The sequence below is a fragment of the Physeter macrocephalus genome, chromosome 21, assembly GCF_002837175.3.
Source record: "Physeter macrocephalus isolate SW-GA chromosome 21, ASM283717v5, whole genome shotgun sequence".
Taxonomy (NCBI): domain Eukaryota; kingdom Metazoa; phylum Chordata; class Mammalia; order Artiodactyla; family Physeteridae; genus Physeter; species Physeter macrocephalus.
Window position 1 is genome coordinate 85613509 of NC_041234.1, and position 23322 is coordinate 85636830.

At 41.5% G+C, this 23322-nt stretch overlaps 1 protein-coding gene across 6 annotated transcripts in view; it reads left to right on the plus strand.

Annotated features, from left to right (window-relative positions):
* The first annotated feature begins 12324 nt into the window (after positions 1-12324).
* The window catches only part of PAK3 (p21 (RAC1) activated kinase 3), a 297105-nt gene continuing 286107 nt past the window's right edge, over positions 12325-23322 (plus strand). For all 6 annotated transcript variants that reach the window (XM_055081646.1, XM_055081644.1, XM_024128082.3 and 3 more), the window contains exon 1: positions 12325-12534. The gene's annotated coding sequence lies outside the window, so the exon portion shown is untranslated. The remainder of the gene's footprint in view (positions 12535-23322) is intronic.

The following is a 23322-nucleotide window of genomic DNA, read 5'->3' on the forward strand; positions in this document are numbered from 1 at the left end:
ATCCCGATTTTGGAGGGCCCTGTTCAAGGTCCTTCACATTAGTATCCATTTGTCATCTACCTATTACTGGTAGATATAGAAGTCAGATTGAAGACATCAACCAAGTGCTATCTAGAGGAGTACTTCCGCTGTTTCACCTTTTACTAGCAACATACTGATTCCTCTCCTTACTATGCCCCAGTTCCCCCACAACTCATCACATTCATCCAGCTAGAAATACCTATTTTCTCAGTAATTATGACTTTCACACCCACTGCTTTCCTAACTCTCCCATGTTATGTAGGACATAAGAAGCTGTATGCTACCAGCATGTTGAAGGTCAAGGCATGAAGTATACTGGACAATTCTGGGTCTTTGAAGAGAACATCACCATGGGAGACAATCACACACACCCAAACACCACCATATGGGGCACTCAAGGTAAAGAACATTATCAACACAATAGGTTTCTGACTCCAGCTAACCCCTTTATGTGAATCTATCCCATCCACCACCGTTCTTTGCTATATCCAATCCACTGAGACTTCTCCCTTGTGTCAATGGCTAGGTCTTCAGCTTCCAGGAAAGCAAAGTCAAGGACCAGTGGAGGTTGGAGAGTGGCCAATGGGCAGCAGTGTCCAGCGACACCCTCCTATCTAACTATCTATGAGATGATCTTGAGGTTTATGGTCCTCCCAGTCAGAGAGACCCATTGGTGGTGGTTGTTCACAGGGTGGTCAGTATGAATTTAGTGGGCATCTGGGTTCATTTGATGAGGGTTTGGTCTACCAAGCAGCAACGGGCCCTGAGTCTATCCTATCCTCAATTCAGTGACAGAGTATGTTGGCTCCCTTTTGACAAGCTGGGCCAGCAAATATATTTCTCAGATTAGTTAAGAGGCCCGGGTAGTTTTTGAACTTACAAGAAGTATAAACCTTACTCACCCATGTCTATAGGCATACAGGATTTAAGGAAGTCAAGAAAAGCAGCTTTCTTTGATTCCACTGTGAAGGATGCCTGAATATCTTCATATATGCCAGCATTTGGAGCCCAAAGCTGGCAGCATGAATCTCTATCAAGCTATGGCATGTGCCAACACAGTGACCAAAGTTTCATCCTAGTAGCTGATAGATAAGCATGCAATCCCTGAATCCATGCCCAAAGTGAAAGATGTCCTTTAAATAAATACTGTCTGATGCTTTTCTCATAATGTTGAGGCTAGGAAGGAGAGTAGCCCAGCAAGTTAGTCCCACAAGACAAAGATGCTTCTTCCTGAAGTCCTTAGTCATGGATTTTGAAAGAGGAAATAACAAAATTTTGTCCAAAGGAAAAAACTATCTAAAATAAGTGGTGATGCAAGAGGATCTTAGGAAAGCAGTAGAAGTTGAGGGGCAGTGCCAACGGGGGAGAATTAAGAAAGCCAAGAGGAATATCATCAATCAGGTAGGAGTGGGAAAACCAAATGTGTGGTGTCTGAATGGATATCAAAAGCAGGCACTCAGTGATGGAAGGAGCCAAATCCCTTTTAATGGGGCCAGAATGACTGTCACATTAAAAATTCAAATAACTAACTAAATAATTTTTTAAAGTGCACATACTCTCTAACTCAGCAATTTGACTTCAGAAATTTATCTTACCAATATACTTGCACAAAGACCTGAGTACAAGGATGTCTATTGTAGCATTAATTGTATTAGTAAAAGACTGAGAAGAACAGAATGTACATCAATACTGGATTGGTTAACTAAATTGTGGTACATTCATACAATGTAATATTATTCAGCCACTAATGAGAATAATAAATCAATTGGAAACAAACCCAGAACTAACACAGATATTAGAATTAGCAAAGACATTAAAACTGTTACTTTAACTGTAGTCCATATATTCGAAGTGTTCAGTAGAGACATGGAAAAAATTTTAAATGACCCAAATAGAACTTGAAAGATGAAAACTGTAATGTGTGAGATTGATAATATACTAAGTGGGATTTACAGCAGATTAGATGTTGCAGGAGAAAATATTAGTAAACTAAAAAAATACAGCAATAAAAACTACCTTTAAAAAACACAGGAAAAAAAGAATCAATATAATGAAAGCACATCAGTGAGCTGTGAAACAACTTCAGGCAGCCAAATATATGAGTAATTGGAGTCACTGAAGGAGAACAAGGAGAGGTTAGGAAAAATGCTTGAGGAAACAATGGTTGAAAAATTTCCAAACTTGATGAAAACTATAAAGCCACAGATTCAGGTAGCTCAGAGAATCCCACAAACAAGAAACATGAAGAAAACTATACCAAACCACATCCGAATCAAGTTTATCAATACCCAGGGAAAATATCTTTTAAAAAGGAAGATGATATAAAGACATTTTCAGACATACAAAGCTTAAGATCACCATCAATCATCAACCATCACGATTAACCCCACACTACAAGAAATGTTAAAGGATGTCTTTCAAGTAGAAGAAAAATGACACCAGATGGAAATATGGATCTACACAAAGGAATAAGGGGTACTGGAAATGATGACTACTTGGGTAAATATGGTTTTTTCCATGTTAGTTAAATCTCTTTAGAGGATAACTGATTCCTTAAACAAATATAATAACAATGAGTTGTGGGGTTTATAAATAAGTAAAAGTAAAATGTATGACAACAATAGTGTAAAGGCTGGGAGGGAAGAAATGGAATTATACTGCTGTTAGGTTCTTATACTACTTGTGAAGGGGTATAAATTCGCTTGGCAGTAGACTGTAATCACTTAAAAATGTTTCTATAAATCCTGAATCAATCTGTAAAATAACAGAACAAAAGCTATAGCTAATAAGCCAACAAAGGAGATAAAATATGATCATTAAAAATGCAGAATAGGGCTTCCCTGGTGGCACAGTGGTTAAGAATCCGCCTGCCAATGCAGGGGACACGGGTTCGAGCCCCGGTCCAGGAAGATCCTACATACTGTGGAGCAACTAAGCCTGTGCACCACAACTACCGAACCTGCACTCTAGAGCCCACGAGCCACAACTGTTGAGGCCGTGTGCCACAACTACTGAAGCCCAAGCACCTAGAGCCTGTGCTCTGCAACAAGAGGAGCCACCGCAATGAGAAGCCCGTGCACTGCAACGAAGAGTATCCCCCGTTCACTGCAACTAGAGAAAGCCTGTGTGCAGCAATGAAGATCCAATGCAGCCAAAAATAAGTAAATAAAACAAATAAATATTTTTAAAAATTAAAAACAAAATGCAGAATAATCCAAAAGAAGGTGGGAAAAGAAGAAAAGGGGAAGAAAGAACAGATGAGACAAAGAGAAAACAAATAGCAAGATGATACACTTAAAACCAACCATAGAAATAATCACATTAGAAGTTAATGGTCTAATCTCCTTAATTAAAAGGCAGAGATTGTCAGATTGGATAAAAATAGTAAGATGCAATTATATGCTGCATTCAGCATACAGGCATACCTCAGAGATATTGCAGGCTTGATTTCAGACCACCACAATAAAGCAAATAACACAATGAAGCAAGTCACATGAATTTTGTGATTTCCCAGTGCATATAAAAGTTATGTTTACACTATAACATAGTCTATTAAGTGTGCGATAGCATTATGTCTAAAAAAAAGTCCATACCTTGATTTAAAAATAAAAAACAAAAAAATTGCAATAGTAATATCAAAGATCACTGATCATAGATCACCGTAACAAATAAAATAATAATCAAAAAGTTTGAAATATTGCAAGAATTATCAACATGTGATACAGAGACACAAAGTGAGCAAATGCGGTTGGGAAAATGGTGCCAATAGACTTGCTTAATTCAGGGTTGCCACAAACATTCCATTGACTAAAAAATGCAATATCTGTTAAGGGCAATAAAATGAAGTATGCTTTCCACACTTTAAATATAAAGACACAAATAGGTTAAAAGTAAAAGGATGAAATAAGACATACCATGCTAACACAAACCAAAGGAAAGTTGACATGGCTGTATTCATATCAAACAAAGTGAATTTCAAAGCAAAGAATCTTATCAGTGAGAGAGAAGGTAATTTCATAATGATAAAGGGATCAATTCTTCAAGAGGACATGACAGTCCTAAATGTTTATACCCCTAAAAAAATACATGAAGCAAAAATTATAGAACTAACTACAAGGAGAAATAGACAAACCCACAACTATAGTTGGAGATTTCAACATTATCTCAATAATTAATAGAACATGTACACATAAAATCAGTAAGGATATAGTAGGCTTAAACAGCACTATCAACGAACTTGATTGACAAATAGAGAACAGTCCACCCAACAACAGCAGATGTGATAGTCTTCTCAAGTGCCCATGGAACATTTATCAAGATAGATCATATTCTTGAATAAAATAAGTCTCAATAAATTTTAAGGGATTCAAGTGATACAATGTATATTCTTTGACCACAGAAGAATTACGTTAGAAATTAATAACAACATCTGAGAGGGAATTCCCTGGCATTCCAGTGGTTAGAACTCTGTGCTTCCACTGCTGGGGCCCCAGGTTCAATCCCTGGCTGGGGAACTAAAATCCCACAAGCCGTGTGGTGTGGCCAAAGAAAAAGCAAAAAAAAAAATCTGAGAAATGTTTAAATATACTTAAAAACTGAACAACACACTATTAAATAACCCATGAGTCAAAGAAGAGATCAAAGGGAAATTAGAAAGTATTTTGAACTGAGTGAAAATGAAAACATAATGTACAGAATTTGTGGTATGTAACTAGAAGTAGTTTAGAAAGATCTCAAATCAATGATCTCAGCTTCCACCTTAAAAACTAGAAAAATAAAAGCAAAGTAATTAGAAGAAAATAAATAATGAAGATTAAAGTATAAATCAATAATATAGGAAACAGTAAAAAGAGAAAAGCAATGAAACCAAAAGCTGGTTCTGCAAGAAGATCAAAGAAATTGATAAACCTCTACCCAGACTTCTCAGGAAAAAAAAGGACACAAATTGCTGATGTTAAAAACAAGAATCAGCACTACAGATTCTACCAACATTAAAAGATAATAAGGAAAAATTATAAGTAACTGTGCCAATAAATTTGGCAACTACGATAAAATGGACAAACTTCTTAAAAGACACAAGCTACCAAAGCCCCCCAAGAAGAAATAACCTAAATAGCCATAAATCTATTAAAGAATTTTTTTAATGTTTAATATGCCTCAGTTTATCTTTTTTTTTTTTTGGTTGTGACATGTGGGATATTAGTTCCCTGACCAGGGATTGAACCCATGCCCCCTGCATTGGAAGTGCAGAGTCTTAACCACTGGACCACCATGGAAGCCCAACTTCTTTTAAATTAAGCTTTTTTTCTTTTGTATTCCCTTTTCCTCTCTACCAATTTGAAAGTCATATATTTCATGTCTATACTTTTGTTGATCGCTCTTGCCATTTTAACATGCATACTTTAATTAGTCTAAAATTAATCATTTTCCATTTCCTTTATAATTTAACTTTCAAAGGACCATACACATTACCCACACTCACCATATTTTGCCTTCCGCATCAATATTTGAAAACTATGGATTATGTAGTACTCTTCCCACAAGGCTTTCATCTTTCCCAGTTTCACAAGGAGACATGTGTTTAAAAAATTATTACCAATTTTGTAGATCAAGAAATTGGGTCCTAAAACAAAGAACTTGTCCATAGTAATAACTCATCTAATCATGAGGGGAAACCAGGCCTCCTGATAATTTTTCCAATTATGGAATTCAGGAGATTGCCTGGGGAAACTTCTTTGCCACACTTAATGTTTAAAAATGTTGAGGGCTTCCCTGGTGGCGCAATGGTTGAGAGTCCACCTGCCGATGCAGGGGACACAGGTTCGTGCCCCGGTCCGGGAAGATCCCACATGCCGCGGAGAGGCTGGGCCCGTGAGCCATGGCCGCTGAGCCTGCGTGTCTGGAGCCTGTGCTCCACAACGGGAGAGGCCACAACGGTGAGAGGCCTGAGTACCAAAAAAAAAAAAAAATTTTTGATATACATTGCCACCTTGCCCTCCAGAGAAATTATACTAATTTACATATAGCAGTAATTGAAATCCATGATCAATCCAATGCTGAGTTCCTTCCAGTTCTCAGAGTACAGGGACCGTGTCTTTTTTTATACTTGTATTATAGGAAATTTCAAACATATATAGGAGTAGAGAGACTAGTTAATAAATCTTGTGATAACTTTTATTAAAAATTTTTTACTGGAGTATAGTCGATCTACAATGTTGTGTTAGTTTCTGCTGTGCAGCAAAGTGAATCAGTTATACATATATTGTGATAACTTTTAAATCCCAAGTAAATGTCAACAGCTTAGATAAGAAACATGGCAATAAAACAGAGGAAAGTAAGACTAAATAGTGTTGTGTTTTATGTTCTATTTTTTAAAGGTCAGATTCTTTTCAATCCTTTCTGTGTTTTGAGATTACAGTAAAACTTTAATTAACAGGACCCCAACAAACTGGAAACTTTCACTAACTAGATTCTTTCCTGGTACCCTATTTTAAGTAGAGGCTCATTATAATATGCTCCTAACAGGGATTTATTCTAAAAATGCAAGACTCATAGAATGATTCCTAAACAACCAATGGATCAAAGAAGAAATCAATGGGAAATTAGAAGATATCTTGAGACAAATGGAAAGGAAAACACAACATACCAAAACTTATGAAATGCAACAAAAGTAGTATTAAGAGGGAAGTTTTAGCAGTAAGTGCCAACATTAAAAAAGAAGAACTCAATCAACATAACTTTACATCTCAAGGAACTAAAAAAAAAGACAAACTAAGCCTGAAGTTAACAGAAAGAAGAAAATAGTAAAGATCAGAGCAGAAATATACAAAATAGAGAATAGAAACACAATAGAAAAAAATCAGTGAAACTGAGTTCTTTTAAAAGAGAAACAAAATTGACAAACTTTTAGCTAGGCTAAAAAAAGAAGAGGGAAAACTCAAATAAATAAAATCAGAAATGAAAGAGAAGACATAACAACTGATGCCACAGGAATAAAAAGGATTGTAAGAGACTACTGAGAACAATTATACATCAATAAATTGGATAACCTAGAAGAAAAGGATAAATTTCTAGAAACATACAACCTACCAAGGCTGAATTATGAAGAAATTGAAAATTTGAACCGATTTTTAACTAGTAAGGAGATTGAATCAGTAATTGAAAATCTCACAACAAAGAAAAGCCCAGGACCAGATGGCTCTACAGGTGAGTTCTATGAAACATTTAAAGGAAAATTAATGCCAATTCTTCTCAAACTCTTCCCAAAAACTGAAGAGGAGGAAAAATTTCTAAACTCATTTTATGAGGCTATCATTACCCTAATACCAAAGCCAGACAAGGAAACTGAAGAAAAGAAAACGACAGGCCCATATCCCTGATGAACATAGATGTGAAAATCCTCAACAAAATACTAGCAAACCAGAATCAACAGCACATTAAAAGGATCACATACCATGACCAAGTGGGGTATATTCTTTACACACAAGGATGGTTTGACATATAAAAATCAGTTCATGTGAGGCACCACATTAACAGAATGAAAGATAAAAATAACATGATCATCTCAATAGATGCAGAAAAAGCGTTTAACAAAATTCAACATCCTTTCATAATAATAATTAAAAAAACCTCTCAACACACCAGGAATAGAAGGAAATTACCTTGGTCAAAGGGTACAAAGTTTCAGTTATGCAGGATGAATAAGTTCTGGGGATCTAATGTACAGCATGGTGACCATAAATAATACTGTATCGTATACTTGAAATTTGCTAAAGTAGATCTTACGTGTTCTTGCCACACATACAAAGAAAGGTAACTATGTGATGTGATCGATGTGTTAATTAGCTTGATTGTGGTAGTCACTTCACAGTGTACACATATATCAAAACATCACGTTGTACACCATAAATACAATTACAATTTTACAATTGTACAAATTTACAATTTGTACAAATACAAAATACAATTTTAATTTGCTGATTATACCTTAATAAAGCTGGAAAAAAAAAGAAGGAAATCACATAATAAAGGAAATGACATAATAAAGGTCATATATGAGATGCCCATAGCTAACGTCATACTTAGTGGTGAAAAACTGAAGACTTTTCTTTTAAGATCAGGAACATGGCAAGGATGCCAACTCTTGCCACTTTTATTCAACATAGTACTGGCAGTCCCAGCCAGAGCAATTAGATGGAACAAAAAGGCATCCAAATTGGAAAGGAAGCAGTAAAATTATTTCTGTTTGCAGATGACATACACAAGTCAGTTGCGTTTCTATGCACTAACAGTGAACTATTCAAAAAGGAGTTTAAGAAAACAATACCATTTATAATCATATCAAAAATAATAAACGGCTTAGGAATAAACTTAATAAAAGAGGTCAAAGACTGGTACATTGAAAACTACAAAACATTGATGAAAGAAATGTAAAAAGAGACAAATAAATGGAAAGACATCTCGTATTCATAGATTAAAAGACTTAATACTCTTAAAATGTCCATATTACCCAAAACGGCCTACAGATTCAATGCAATTCCTATCAGCACCCCAATATCCAGAGAGTAGAATGGTGGTTGCCAGGGATTGGGAGGAGGGGGTATAAGGAGGTGCTGTTCAATGGGTATAAAGTTTCAGTGATGCAAGGTGACTAAATTCCAGAGATCTGCTGTACAGCATTGTGTCTATAGCTAACAGTACTGTATTGTACACTTACAAATTTGTTTAAACAGTAGATCTCATGTTAAATGTTCTTACCAGAATAATAAAAAAATGATTCAGGGAGTGACCAGGACTCTGTCCACCCTCAGCCTAGTCTTATACCTCTAATATCATTTCCAGAGTCAGGTGCCTGGCATCACATAGACCATTCTGCATGTCAGTCTTGTTTGAAATAGCTACTAGTGAGGAGCAAGCTAAAGAAAGCAAAAAAGAGGATTGCACCTTCATTTTTGTCCTCTATTCTTATTTTCATGCCATCCCTATGTACCTGGAATAAAGTCTCAAATATCAATTCTAAGCAATTGTTCCCGGTTTTCTTCCCGGCCGATGGAGGAGGACAGTGTAGTGGAAAAAGATCTGTGATTGGAATTCAAGTCCTGGCTCTCCTTCTTGGGAGTTATGTGGTCTTGGAAGAGTCACTTAACCATTCCAAGCCTTGGTTTAATGGCTTGTGAAACAAAAGGGTTGGAATGGAAATAATAACTAATGCCTCTTCTTGTTCTGGGTTTCTGTTATGACGTGAATTCACATTTCCAAGGTCTGGTCTTATTCATGGAGAGTCTCATACCTAAATGATCTGAGGGCACCCAAGCTATCTTTACCACTCCGAAGGCCTGAACTTCTACCATTAGTGATCCATTTCATTGGTTTTAGCATTGCTTCCTCCTGTTAGTCTACCTTTTGAGAAGAGGAGCATGTAAAGGCACTTCATTGTAAATAACTAAATCAGGTCACTTTTGCACGGTTGGGAAATGCAGGGATTTTGATGTCCAGAGAGTTTAAGTGGGAAGATAAGGGTGTAACACAGAGAAACTGGAAGAGTGTCAGAGACAGATTTCACCTCCTTCACAATTTTTCTGCATCTTGGCTCTGAGCATTGTTATGACTCAACCTCTCTGTGCTTGGCAAGGCTCAAATAAGAATAATCTCTATTTGGTACCAAATCAGAACAGGGAGTCCCTGGCTAAATGTCAGATTCAGGTATTTCTGACAGACTTTGAATGGAGTTCTTTCTTAGGTCTTTTGATAAACAGGAACTTGTTTAGAAGAGCCAAAACACCCCTTTGAGTAAACCATGTACATTGTACATTGTTACAAAACCGTTAACCGGCATATACTCCCAATCCTAGATGCCCTCTTTTCATCATCCTCTTCTGATCCTGTTCTCTTCTTAGTTCCATGATGGTTCTCAGTAGTTGCAGAAAATCCCTCATCTCTCTTTGTTTATCATGCCTATCTCCTATAACCACCACTTGATCTCTCCTATCCTGGAGAAAAGCAATCTCTTCCTCTGCATTCTCTCAATATTGAGGTACCACTAGTAATAAAGGATTTCTGCTTTTAATGGAGAAAACCCATTAATGTAGTTGTTGCTTTTATTCTCTCTAACAATAATACCTATCATTTATTGAGTCTTGCTATGTCTTAGGCACTTGTATTGTTACCAAACGCAAGTTCGTGGGCCCGACGCACAGTGAGGCCAAACAATACTGAAACTTCGAGGTTTGGAGCAGAGAAAGGTTTATTGCAGGACCAAGCAAGGAGAACCGGGGTGGGGGTGTTCATGATTCGCCCAAACCCCAAACTCCCCAAAGGGTTTCAGCAAAGCATGTTTTTTTTTTTTTTTTTTGGTCGCATGGAGCCACATGCGGGATCTTAGTTCCTTGGACCGCCAGGGAATTCCCCCAGCAAAGCATTTTTCAGAAGGAAGGTGAGGGAGGGGGTCTTAGGGTATGTGATTATCTCGTGCACAATTCTCTGACTGGTTGATGTTGAGGTAACAGGGCAGTTAACATGATCAATCCTTAGGCACCAGTGAGGGGGGCGGCCTACATGCTCAGGATCATCAGGTAGTTAATTTCTTCCATTTCATTCTCATGACTTAGAAGACAAAGATCTAGCTCCTGGGGGAAACATTCACAAGATTACCACCCCAGGAAATTCAAATGTCTATGTCACATGCCTCTTCCTACTGTCCTCTCTGTACCAAATTATTCTTACAGTAGCTGTTGGTAGCAGAATCAGAGGAATAATTTTGTCTGCTGATTGGGGACTGAGGCCTAAAAGTTGTTAACTCTTTTCTACTTACTAATTTGTGAGTTGCACCTGAATATATAGACCTAACTGAAATACTTTTTCAAAATCTCATTTTAGTTAATTTCAATTTAGCCAAGGCACTAAACCATTACCTTCCAACATGGAGATCAATAGATGCATCTGAAATTTCTTTCCAAAATGTCGTTTAAAAAGGAGTTTTGGGAATTCCCTGGCGATCCAGGGTTTAGGACTCGGTGCTTTCACTGCCAGGGTCTGGGTTTGATCCCTGGCCAGGGAACTAAGATCTCACAAGCTGTGCAGTGCAGCAAAGAGAAAAAAAAAAAGAAGAAGAAGTTTTGCCCTAGAAATCTGAAGACCTGAGCCCCAATTCTGGATCTGCCACTTATTAGCCTGTAATGTTAGGCAAATCCACTTAATTTTTCTGAATCTGTTTCCTCTTATGTAAAATACAAATAATGATGTTTTCCTTGCCTAATTCACCGAGATGATAGTGTAGGGATTCCACTATGAGGAAGTACTTTGTAAATCCCAAAGTGCTGTACAAGCAGAAGCCACTAGGCAAGATGAAGAGGAATGCTCAAAAGGTCTCTAGTGGTAAGAAGATTTTCAGCAGGGCTCCAAGCAAGGGGTTCACCAAGGATGACATCATAGAGAAAAATTATGCCTCTCACAATTGGTTTCCCTTTATCTTCGGTTTAGGGGTGCAGATCCAAATTGAGTCTCCAGCTGGATCCATGATGATCTTCATCCCACTGACTTCGGGGGAACCAGTCTTGGTTCTCATCTAAACTGAGTGCCCCACTCCTAGAGGGAGAGTGGCATAAAGATTAAGTGACCCCTTGACACCAGTGAAGCCAGGGATCTGGAAGATATTGGCTTGGTGAGCAGACTAAAGCACAGAGAATTGATTGTATCCCACCTTGGTTACAAGCACAGAGATTTTGCAATGGAATGAGAGACAGGAGAAAAGACAGAACTCAGAACCTGTATGAAATTATGGGTACCTCAACTCGTGAAAGTAAATCCCAAGGTAGAACAGCAATTGCCCTCTGGGGAGTCCAGACAGCACTGAGCATAGTACGAACAGCTCACTCAGTAGGATGTGATGGTGACTGTCCTTGGTCTCTCGGTCTCTTTCTATTCTCCTTAGCTATAGGTTTCCCAAAGATATGTGTGGATGCAATTTACCAGGGCCCAGAAGGAAGACTGAAGGTAGGGATGTGTTCATTGATGGCAGGCCTGGCGCCCTGGTACTGACCCCCTTCTTGCCCATCTTGCTCCCTCGCCCCCAACCCCCATCCCCTGGCCGGCATAGTCAGGCTTGGGAGACTGAAAGGGTTTCACTTCCGCCTGGCTGCAGGAACCACAAGTTCCAGACTAGGTCGGAATTGGAATAATCACGGTCAAAATACACCCAGATGCTCTTACACACCCAGACGCGCGCGCATCGCCGGGCCATGGGGCGCACGTGAGCCCACGCCCCGCGCACCCAGCCCTGCCCCTCGCCAGAGCATCCTCAGCAGCTGCCACAGAAGCCGCCGCCGCCTCTTCCTCCTCCTCCTCCTCCTCCGGCCGCCGCCTCCGCTGCTGCTGTGCCTCCTGTCCCCTCTCGTTCTCCTTCCTCTCCCAGTTCCTGCCCCTCCTCCCCTCCCTTGGCGCCTGCTGCCCGGCGGCGAAGGGCCGAACCCTCAGCCGCGGCTCCTCTTCGCTCGGGCCAGTAAGAGGCTGGAACAGGTCTGTGTCGGGGGCGCTTTGTTGCAGGCTGTTGGAGCGCCGGTGGCTCCAAGAGCCGTTAGGAGGGCATGGGGCGGACGGGAGGGTAGATTATTTCTCAGTTTGGGGTCTTTTTCTATGAATAGATGGGGTGCGGTGGGGTGGGAAGGCAGCTCGGTCCCTTTGCCAGTTCGCCGTCCCTGTCGCTTCATGGCGAGATAGCTCGGAAGCTGCCCGGACTCCTGCCCCCGCCCACCCCTAAAGCTCTCTTTCTTTTCGCCCCCGCTCCCCGCATCCACTTCCCAGAGCTGAGCTTTCTCTTGTCTGGGAGCTCATGGATGGGGGAGGGGAGAGATGGATGGACGATCCAGCGGGGCACCTGGGTGCATGGGGCTTTGTTGCGTACAACAAAACCAGTCCCCACCAGCTTCCAGTTCCAGGCTAGGCTGCAGTCTGCCCGTAGAGTGGGGTGTGGGCCGGGCAGTCTAGGGAAGTGAGGGAATGTGAGGGGGCACTCCCGTGTGTGACCGGGCACGCAGGAATGCAGATGTGGGAGATGGTGCAGGTTTTATGTGGGATTCAGTGAGTGTGAGTTGGAGTGTGGTGTGTGTGTGTGTGTGTGTGTGTGTGGTGTGTGTGCGTGTTTGTGTGTGTGTGCGCGCGCGCCATGGGGCTGGGCTACTCCTGGCATTACATGTCCTTGGGTATCATCCCATGCCAAGCCAGATTGCAGTAACACGCAGGCCGATCAGGTCCAACCTGTTCTGCCCATGTCGGAAGGGTGACGATGGTTTCAAAGTGATGGAAAGCCCCCAGCTGGGGCTGTTGCTTAGGACATTCTGGATGTGGAATTTCTAGCCACATTGGCCGGGTCCTACTGGACGTCATTATTGTTCCCCTAAGGATGCCCAACTTTCTTGGCAGGCTTCTCTCTCTCAGCCAATGAGGATACAAAGCTCTTACAGTGATCTCTGCAGTAACTGCCCCCCTCCTAACTTCCTCGCCCCACCCCTTTAATTAGTGGATCCTCATGTCTTCTTTACTGCAGTTATGTTAGTGGTGGGTTAGGTTGTAGCTGTATGTTTGGAGAAAAAAGGGGCATACTGAAAGCACTATGTCTTAGTTGTGAATTTGGTTGAGAGTTTTTTGTTGTTGTTGACCCATAAGGTGTGAATTGGCATGCTCTTTTCTTTTGATCAAAGAGAGAAGATATCAATAAAATGAACAGAACTGGTAAGCCTCCTCTTTGACATTTTAATTTATGGTTTTAATAAAGCGTTTTTCAGCGTTCAAAAATGTACAGTTAAGGACAGTGATCATTCAGTCAAGCAACTGGCATTTATTAAACACCTGCTATGTGCCAGTAGTGTTAGGTATTGGAAGTATAGCAATGAATAAATGAATAAAACATCATCTCAGCTCTCAGGGAGTGCATAGTGTGGTAGGCAAGAGAGGATGTGTAAACAGATCATTACAGTAGAGTTTGACAAGGGCCGGGCAGGGTACTGTGAGAGCATGGAAGAGGGATGCCTGGCTGGAGGAGGGGGAATGATCAAGGAAGTCTTCACAGGGGAAGTGACATTTGAGTGAGTCTTGAAGAAGTAATTCACCACATGGCTAAGTTGCAGGGAACGCATATATAAAGGCAGAGGGGTCATAGTTAAGTAAAACTGCAGGGAGTCCTTGGAAGTGTTACTGTCACATTCTCAACAAACTCAGGATGAATCTCCCTGGACTGGGATGGTGATTAATGGTGAATCAAAAAGGAGCCAGTATTGCAGGCTGATAGGATCAGAACACATCCCCATTTTTAAAAATGTCTAGCTTATTTATTAATATTAGTGTGTTTTGCTTTAAGCAAATCTGATCTGTGTAAGTATGGATTTACAAGGCAAACGAACTAGACGGACAGTATTCACATTGCAGAATTTGTTGCTTTACAAAAGGATTCATAATCAAATCATCTTAAATAACAGTGCCCCTGTGACCTTTACAGTGAATATTTTTACCAAAAATCCATTTACACAGAATTGTTCGCATAGCCAATGGATGGACACAGAAAGCTATACTTGCATTACGTTTACTTTTTGCACACAAATTTACCAATTTCGGTGGAAGCATTTTCCCTCATGGTTTGGATGGTTAATAAACACGAAAAGAAAACATGAAAATGTCAGTAGTAAATATTAAATCCATTGTCTGTGATCTTTCATCATTTGAATTGTATATAAAATACAAATTAATCAGGACAGGGTCTTCAGGGAGTTTTACATCTTAGGTACTTTTAGTAGTGTCACTGGTAATTAATAATAGCACAAGATTTCTGTGCTGTGCGTTAGTTCTGAAATGGATATACAATGACTACTCTAATACTCATGCAGTGAAGCCAGAACAGGGGCATGTTCTCCTGTTTTGTTGTGTTGGCACTGATTGCACGGACTGATGAATGGCACTGGAAATGAACCTGAGAGATGGATGATTTCTACTGGAAGTGCCTGGTGGGCACAAAATTCTGCTAGTTAAGAGTGGGGCTCTGAGGGTTTGGACCAGCATCCCAAGAATCTCCTCCCTTAAATGAAGACCAAAAAGAGCCCTGGGTTCTATTAAAAAGGAGTGGCAGCAGACGTGGGTGAGTTTGAATTGGCTTCTTCCCATCTGGCCAATGCCCTGCTGCAGAGGAAATGATGGCCTGGGGTCCTTTGGGCGCATCAAGCTCCTTTGTTCACTGGCTGTCAATACCAGAAGGTATCGGGCAGTAGCTCTAAGAAACACCTCCCGCCCCCCAGCTTGGGCTGGAATGGAATTGACCTGTTGCTGTGCTAATACTCGGATTAGTCTACTGGCTAGGACAGTGCTTCCCAGTGTGGGTTCCAAAAAAGACTAGTTCCATAGGATGGTAGAAGGTGTTACAGTGTTACACACACACACACACACACACACACACACACACACACACACACAGAGTTTTGTGGTTAAGTTTACTTTGAGAAATTATTGCTTAAACAAAAACGGTTTTGCTTATTGCAAGGCTTCTAAAAGCCTTTACTAGGCTAGGGTATATTGTGACTCTCCAGGAGAAGAGAATAAGCAGCATTTCCCAGATATATTTTCCCACAGAACCTGGTGTTCCAACAAGCATTTGGCTGGGCTGGTGTGGAGAAGAACATTCTTTGGGCAATGCTGGGCAAGAGCATTTTGTGCTGAGTTTGGAGGCTGTCGGTGTCTTGCTGGGTAAACTTGGATGACTCGCTTCAGCCCTCTAGGCTTTCCTTCCCCCATGTGTAAAATGAAGTTGATAATAATCATTGACTGTGATGGTGTGATGACAACTAAGATAATATCTCTGCAAGTATTTTGAGCTCCTTAGAAGAAAGGCTCTATATAAACTCAAGGTTATTATGAAAGGGAAGTGAAGAATTAAGGCAATTATCCTGGTAGTTCCAGCCCCGATCCTGTTTTTCTGCTGCATTATTGGGCAGACTGCCTCAGTTCTCTGCTCTGCTTTGACCGTAAAGACCTATCCTCATTCAACCTTTAGTGACTCAGTTCTCTGGGCTTACTTCCTTTCACATCCTGGCAATTTCAGTGTGGCCTTTAATTTCCTGGTCCAGAGGTATCATCAGTACAGCCTCAAGAAAAGTCCCATCAATCTGAACACACCCTGCTGACCAGAAACCCCTGGAGGTGGGAATTAAATGTAGTTGGGAAGTTGCTTTTATCCTTCACACTCATCCTCTTGCAGAAGCAGTTCTAAAGGACCATCTTGGAAGCTGGCTGCTGCAGGGCTCATCTCCAGTGGCCCCAGTGGCCCATCTGGGCCAGAGTCCTGTTTGCAGGAGAGGTTTCTTGAGCACAGTTTCCGGGGTCCATTTTGCCACGAGGAAGCCGTGGCCATTAGAATAATGGAGTTCTTGAGGATTTACTGCTAATGATCATTGCAAACTGGGTTTGAGGTAGAGACTGATGTGAAGGCATTAGAGGTATAGTCTACAGTGCTCTGTACACGGACCAGCCTTTCCCCACATGAAAGCAGCAAGCTTCAGGTGCAGTAGGAAGGATTTGGGTTTAGCCACAAGAGAAAACTGTGTGGCTTTAAGATGTGATACTGGAAATTGAGAGTGAAGTCATTCTCTGTTCTGGAGGGCTGAGTGGAAATGCCTGTCCAGGAGGGCAGTGTCATAGTATGGTAGAGCTACAAGTGCCTTGTGAAGTTCATCTGGTGTGAATGTTCTGTTTGGATGAGGAAAATGAGGACCAGAGAAGTACAGTGTGCTGCCTAAGGTCACACAGCTACCACATGACGGAAGTCATCCTAAAAGCTAAAACTCGGTTCTGCTGCCTCCCTGTGCTCTTTATACTAGACCCAGCTGTGTTCTTGTGTAGTTCAGGGGAGTGTGGATTGGCTCATTTAGTGGGACTTGGAGGTCATGTCCAGGCCTGAGTTGTGTGGGCTTTAGCAGAGGGACAGGTCTCTAGTGGAGCCCTCAAAGGCCATGCTTCCCCATATCTCTCAATCTCCATTCCTCTTGAGTGTACAGTTGTCTGATTCACCAAGCCATGCGGCCAGCTGGAAACCTAAGGACTGGGTGTTCCGTCGAAGTACTCAGTGGGTGATTCAAGCATCCACGTCCCCCTATCTTGGTCATTATTAACATTGTGTGGCCCAAGGACCTCCTTCAAAGCTTGATGAAAGCTACTGATGCACTCCCCAAAGAAGGGCCCACATCCATTAACACATGCATGTAATTTCACCGCTATCTGGGTCTCGGGCTCCTGCTCTGCTGGCTGTTGGTGTTGGTACACAGCCTAGGGTCACTTGTAGATGCTCCCTACATACTAAAGATTCCCAGAGCTGGAATTGTCAACCTTACCTAGGAGGGAATTGGAAATACTGGGATGAGTCTTGTGCCAAAAAGACTGGGGGTGCAGGGTTGGTTAGAGTGGCGCTGCTTTAGGATAAAAGAATGGGATTGAGTCCTGGACTTGAGGGAAAAACGAAAATGGAACTGAAACGAGCTGGCCATTTCCCTTTCTCCCAGCCTTATGAAAGAGATGGGGAGGAAAGGAGGCAAGGCAGGAAGAATGGCAGGAGACTTGGAAGGATGGGAGAGGGAGACCGTTCTAGAAGGGGTGTCAGTCATGCCACCATTGCATGAAACGAAACTCTTCTAAAAGAAGTCAGCAACTCTTCCATTTCTTTCCAGCGTTTCTCGTCCTACTTCAACTTCTAAATAGCAAAAGCTCATGGCTTTGGGGATTAGAAATTGTCTTAGATGCTGGAACACATGTCCTTGAAGAGGACATTTTTAGAGGCTGGGAGTGGGAGCTGGACACTGTGGGGGAATGGCACAGCTTGCCTCACTTCTTGTTAAAAAAAGCATTTTTATGATCAAAATAATATATGCTCATGCTTGTAAAAATAGGAATATGAAGTAGAATGTTCCTGGCCTCTCCACCACTGATCCCCCACTATGTTCACAGCTTGGTTTGTGTCATTTTGTGTGTGTTTCTATGAATATTCATATATGTATTCATGTGCCTAAAATAATAATATAAGATGTGACCAAGACTACACATATTGTTCTACAACACGCTCTTCATTGGACTATATATCTGGAGGTCTTTGCCCGCCAGTACACTTCTAGCTAGTTCATTCTTTTTAACAGTTGCATAGTATTCTGTCATCTGGTTCTGACCTAATTTCTAATACGAGCTTTACTGAATTTTTGCATTCTTCCAAATTTTTACAAATTATTAAATATTGGTGCAGCCTACCTCTTTCTACACGCACCTCTCCATACTGTCACCAGCGTTTTTGTCATATAAATTCACAGTAGTGACCTTGCTGGTTCAAAGAGTTTGGTTTGCACACCTGTGATTTTTAGAGAGCCTGCCCAGTTGCCCTCCAGGAAGGTGACAGTGACTTCCCTCCCCACCTGCCCCCCCCATCCACATGGCCATTTCTCCATGCTCTTCCTCACCGATTTCAGTTATGTTGGTTGGTCCTTTCAATCTCTGACAATGTGATTGCTGAAAAAAATCTCCTTTTCCTTTGCATTTTTTTTGAGTACCAGCATCTTTTCCTATGTTTATAGTACATCTGCATTTCTTTTTCTGCGTTGCCATTTCATATCCTTTGCCTGTTTTTCTATTGGGTTGTTCTTTCTCACTGTGATAACTGGGATCTCTTTATATATTTTGAGTAGTAACAATTTAACTGTTATCTATGTTGCAAATATAGTAAGTAGTCTATTGTTTATCTTTTGACTTTGATTTTAGTGTCTTTCATTGCACAGAAATGTTTACGATTTTAAAAAAATAACCATTGTCACTCTATTCCTTTATGAGCACTTCAACAATGCCACAATGAATGTCCTTAGACTATATTATATGTGTTTGGCTCCTTATTTCCTTCAGATAAATTCCTAGGACTGGATTTGTTTAATTTTTCTTTTTCTAGATATTTCCAAATTGCCCTCTAACGTGTTGGGTTTTTTTTTTAACCAGTTTACACTCCAACTGCAGTGTATAAAAGTATACTTTACTCCTCCTCTTGATGTCTTCTGATAATTCAGGTTTTGCTTCTTAAATCAAGTGCTAGGCAGAAACTCATATTTGGCACCATAAAAGGCTGTGGGCAGAAATCCCTAACTGCACGTGAAACGCATGTAATACACGTTTCACCTTCAATTATTTAAGCAAACATGGTTTTTTAATTCATTTCCAACTAGAACCGTGTCGAAAGCATTTTCCAACATCAAGTCCCTCTAAATTCACTGTGAAATGAATGGCGCTTTAGGGTCATTTCTGCTGGCAGCAGCCGCAGCAGCAGACAATGGCAAATGAACTTTAGAGATGTACCTTGCAAGACACTTGGAACAAAGCTACTGCTGCATCTTCACTCAACTCTGAGGTCAGCTAGGTTGGTTCCAGAATTTTCCAGAGGCTGAGTGCTGAGTAGGAGTTAGTTCTATCCAACTTGCCTTCCTGCAAAGAGGACAAGTTTGAGGCCCTCCCATGAGGAGTTATTCTAATGGAAATAAACAGCGATGTCACCCTCTGCAAAGGGTGTAGCAGACAAACAGGTACAGGTGTAGCTTTTCTCCTCACTCTGCCTGGGCTTGCTTCATCTTCTTGCATCTCTTTCCTGCCAACATCCAGATATGGTCAAGGGAATTTTGGTGTTTACTTTAGGCCACGGGTAGGATCCACGGATTAGGAGAAGATGAATATCAGAGTGGTCATTTGTGTGGCTTAAGAACTATCTTTAGTCAGAAGTGCGAGAGCAACGGCAGTAACCGTCAGATCCCTTGGGGGTGACAGAGCATGGGTGGGAAATGAAAGAGCAGTGATTGTTGTTACCCATTTTACCGACGGAGAAGACACATCTGGAAAGAAGAAATATTCTGAGAGTTGGACATTGCTGGAAAGGGCTCATGACATACCCCCAACACATGCTAGCTAAAAATCTGGCAACTTCTCTCCTCTAGGGATGGATATAGGTGCCTTTAAAGTGCAGCTTCCTAATTTGATATATTTAAGAGTGCCCCTTGTACTTACCCATCATTCACTTTACCGAATGTGGTATTTACCCCACCCCTGGGATGCTTTTGAGCTATTGGAAGATAGGTGGGTTATTGTCCCCAAAGGAATAATTTGGATTATTTGAACTATTGCCAGTTATTATTTGTGGTTTCCCATTTACCTCAAAATCTTGGTATTTGGAAAATGGCTTTAGATCCTATCTAATATTTGTGGGGTTTTTTCCTTTGAAATGTTTGGACTAGAGTAAGGATTCTTCACAGGGGAACTGATGGCCAGGAATATAATTATTAGTCTTTGCTGCCTTGAAAGAAAATGGCTTTGGTTGTTAAGTTAACAAATGTCCCATCTTAAAACTAGGGTGTCTTTTCTTCAATGCTGAACTATTTATTTATTTATGCATGCATGCATGCAGTGCCGCGTGGCTTGCAGGATCTTAGTTTCCTGACCAGGGATTGAATCCGGGGCCGCGGCAGTGAAAGCACCGAGTCCTAACCACTGGACTGCCAGGGAACTCCCCAACACTGAATAATTTAAAACTGAAACATTATAGCCACAGATACTGGTCTCTACACATAAATCATGTGATACATTTCTCCTTATGGATGGTCATCAGGGAAAAGGTCATATTTTCTTTCTAAAACTATGCTTGATGCTTTTCATAGAACTGGGGATTGTCATGTTTCGTTTTCTAATGAATTATTCTGCAAAGGTAGTGTTGCTGTTTAACTCTGATTAGAACCAGGAGGGGACATCTGTCCCCACACTTAAACTAGAAAGGACAATCTCATTAAGAGGCAAAGAGAGTTGGTAAGTGGAGCTTACAGTGAATTGGGAGGCAGAGGACCCGAATTCCAGTTCTGATTTTGTTACTAATAAGCTGTGTGACCTTGAACAAGTGCTTAACTGTCTCTGAGCCTCAGACTCCTCACATATAAAATGCAAACATAGTTAGGAATAGGTCATCTATACAAAGCATACTTGTCTCCAAAGTCAAAGTTTGCTTTGTGACAGAATCATTTGGGGGTACTTCAAAAAAATATGTTGGATTCCCCACCTCAACTAATTGAATCTGAAACTCCAAGAGTGGACCCAGGAAGTCTATCTGTTAACCAGCTCCTTAGACGACAGAGAAGGCTGTAACCCCCTCCTGTGGTAACTTTCAGGAGGCAAGATCCCCTGGGCTTTCTGGCCTGAGGGAATGAAACCCATTTTCCAAAGTGGGAAAGTCCACGTCTCCCAGTAGCTCTGGCTGAGAAACCTATGATATGAGACCGCATTTGGGGAGGCTGGTTTTTGACCTAGTTCCCTGGGGCTGATTTCTGCTGAGGTGAGTGGAGAGCAGACTGTTCTTTTTAATAAGAGCAAGTCTGGATGAGCAAACTGACCAGTTTTTCAATAATGAGCATATTTCAGGCCCTTTGGCACAAAATCTTCAGTCAAAGCATTTCTGAGAAAGGACAGCGAGGCTTCCAGAACTCAGCCCCTTTCTGCCCAAGCTCTCCTTTGAATCCCTTTTGAAGCTTCTGTCCCTCCTTTGACTTTGTAAGCTTTTGTTTCTCTTTCCTTCAATCAACTCACAGTGTTGCAGCGGTTTCTCTTGTTTCACGGGATTTCAACCCCTGAGCTTTTTCCTCATCTCCCCCACCCACACTGCACTTTAAACACCTTCTCTCTACCCATCACCCCTCCCGTCATCACATTACCGATTTAATTTCCTTCAGTCATAGGCCCTCTCTCAATACTGTCCTGCCCTCTAAGTGCCAAAAGGAAAGGGGTCAGCATCAAGGTACAGCCCTCTGGGGACTTCCCTGGCGGTCCAGCGGTTAGGACTCCTCGCTCTCACTGCCGGGGCTGGATCCAATCCGTGGTCAGGAACTAAGATCCCACAAACTGCATGGTGTGGCCAAAGGAAAAAAAAAAACAAAAGTACACACCTCTTTGCCCCACTTCTTTCCCTGAGTCTCAGCCTTCAGCCCTCCCCTTCATTACAGGGGAAGTTAGAGCTAGAGAAGTGGTTCTCCAAAGGCAAACTTTCAGAGACAGCGAGTCTTACTCTTTACATATAGCCACCATTTACTGAGCCATGTTGCAGGTACTGTGCCACCCTCCTGGCATGCATCATCTCGTTCAATCCCTTCCACAGCTCCATCAGGTAGGCACTCTTAGTATTCTCAGATCATGGAGGAGGAAACTGAGGCTCAGGGCCACCAAGTGACTTGCACAAGTTCAGTCAGCTGGTGAGTGGCTCAGTGATCTATTGGTCTGGTCCTGGGGCCTGCATGGTTGAACAGAGTATTCTGCTATTAACGGTTCGCTATGGCGTGTATCAGGCTGGGTTGTACCAAAGGCGAATAGCAACAGATTTTCTTGGGGGTGAAGAGTCTGAGCCCTGAAGAGTCTGAGTAACTTTAAACACCAAGAAAGGAGGGGGAGTTGGTCTTAATGGCAGAGTCATGTTGCCAGGGTTATTATGTATCATTGTAGGGGTGGGCCTGGGAGCCTGGGTTTGATTCTTGAGAACTGAAAACTGAGTAAAGCTGTAAATATTGGCATTCAGAAGTACATTCCCGAGACCCCTGTGACTATTGTTAGTTTCATAGATCCTGGGAATGTGAAACATACTTGTTATTTTCTTCCTTCCACACCCTTCCGGAAGCGGGTGCCAAGGTTATAGAGGAGCAGAGCGTAGGGAATGACTTCCTGGATGCTCTCAGCTAAAGGGGAGACTGTAAAGGGGGAGATAGTCAGGGGCAGGGCCCAGAATAGGCTGAACAACAGTCCTTCTTGTCTGATTCTCATTATCAAACTTGCAGCACAAAGCAAGGAATATTTGGCATCCACCAATACAGACTTATTGAAGTCGAATTGATATGACTCAAACTCATGAGTGCAACAAATCCATGCCCAGAGATTTCGAGAATATACCCATGGGACCAAGTCCATCTTCAAACCATAACCTAAGACCCCATTTGAAGGAGCCCAGGTTTCTCCTTTGACTGGAGTGCATGGATTGATTTAACATTGCTACACAGAAACAATTTTTTTTCTTTTTTCTTGGCTCTTTCCTGGAAGGATCTTATATTGGCTATAATTTCTCTAAAATCTCTTTTGAGTTGCAGCTGCCAGATGAAGACTCCCCCCCCCCCCCATTTTCTGCAGTGTGTGTCCTCTTTATTGTCATTTCCGGTCATGAGAGCCACTAGACATCAAGGTCTCTTAAGGCCTCAGTCACTGGCTCTGTGTCTAATGCCCACCAAGTCACTT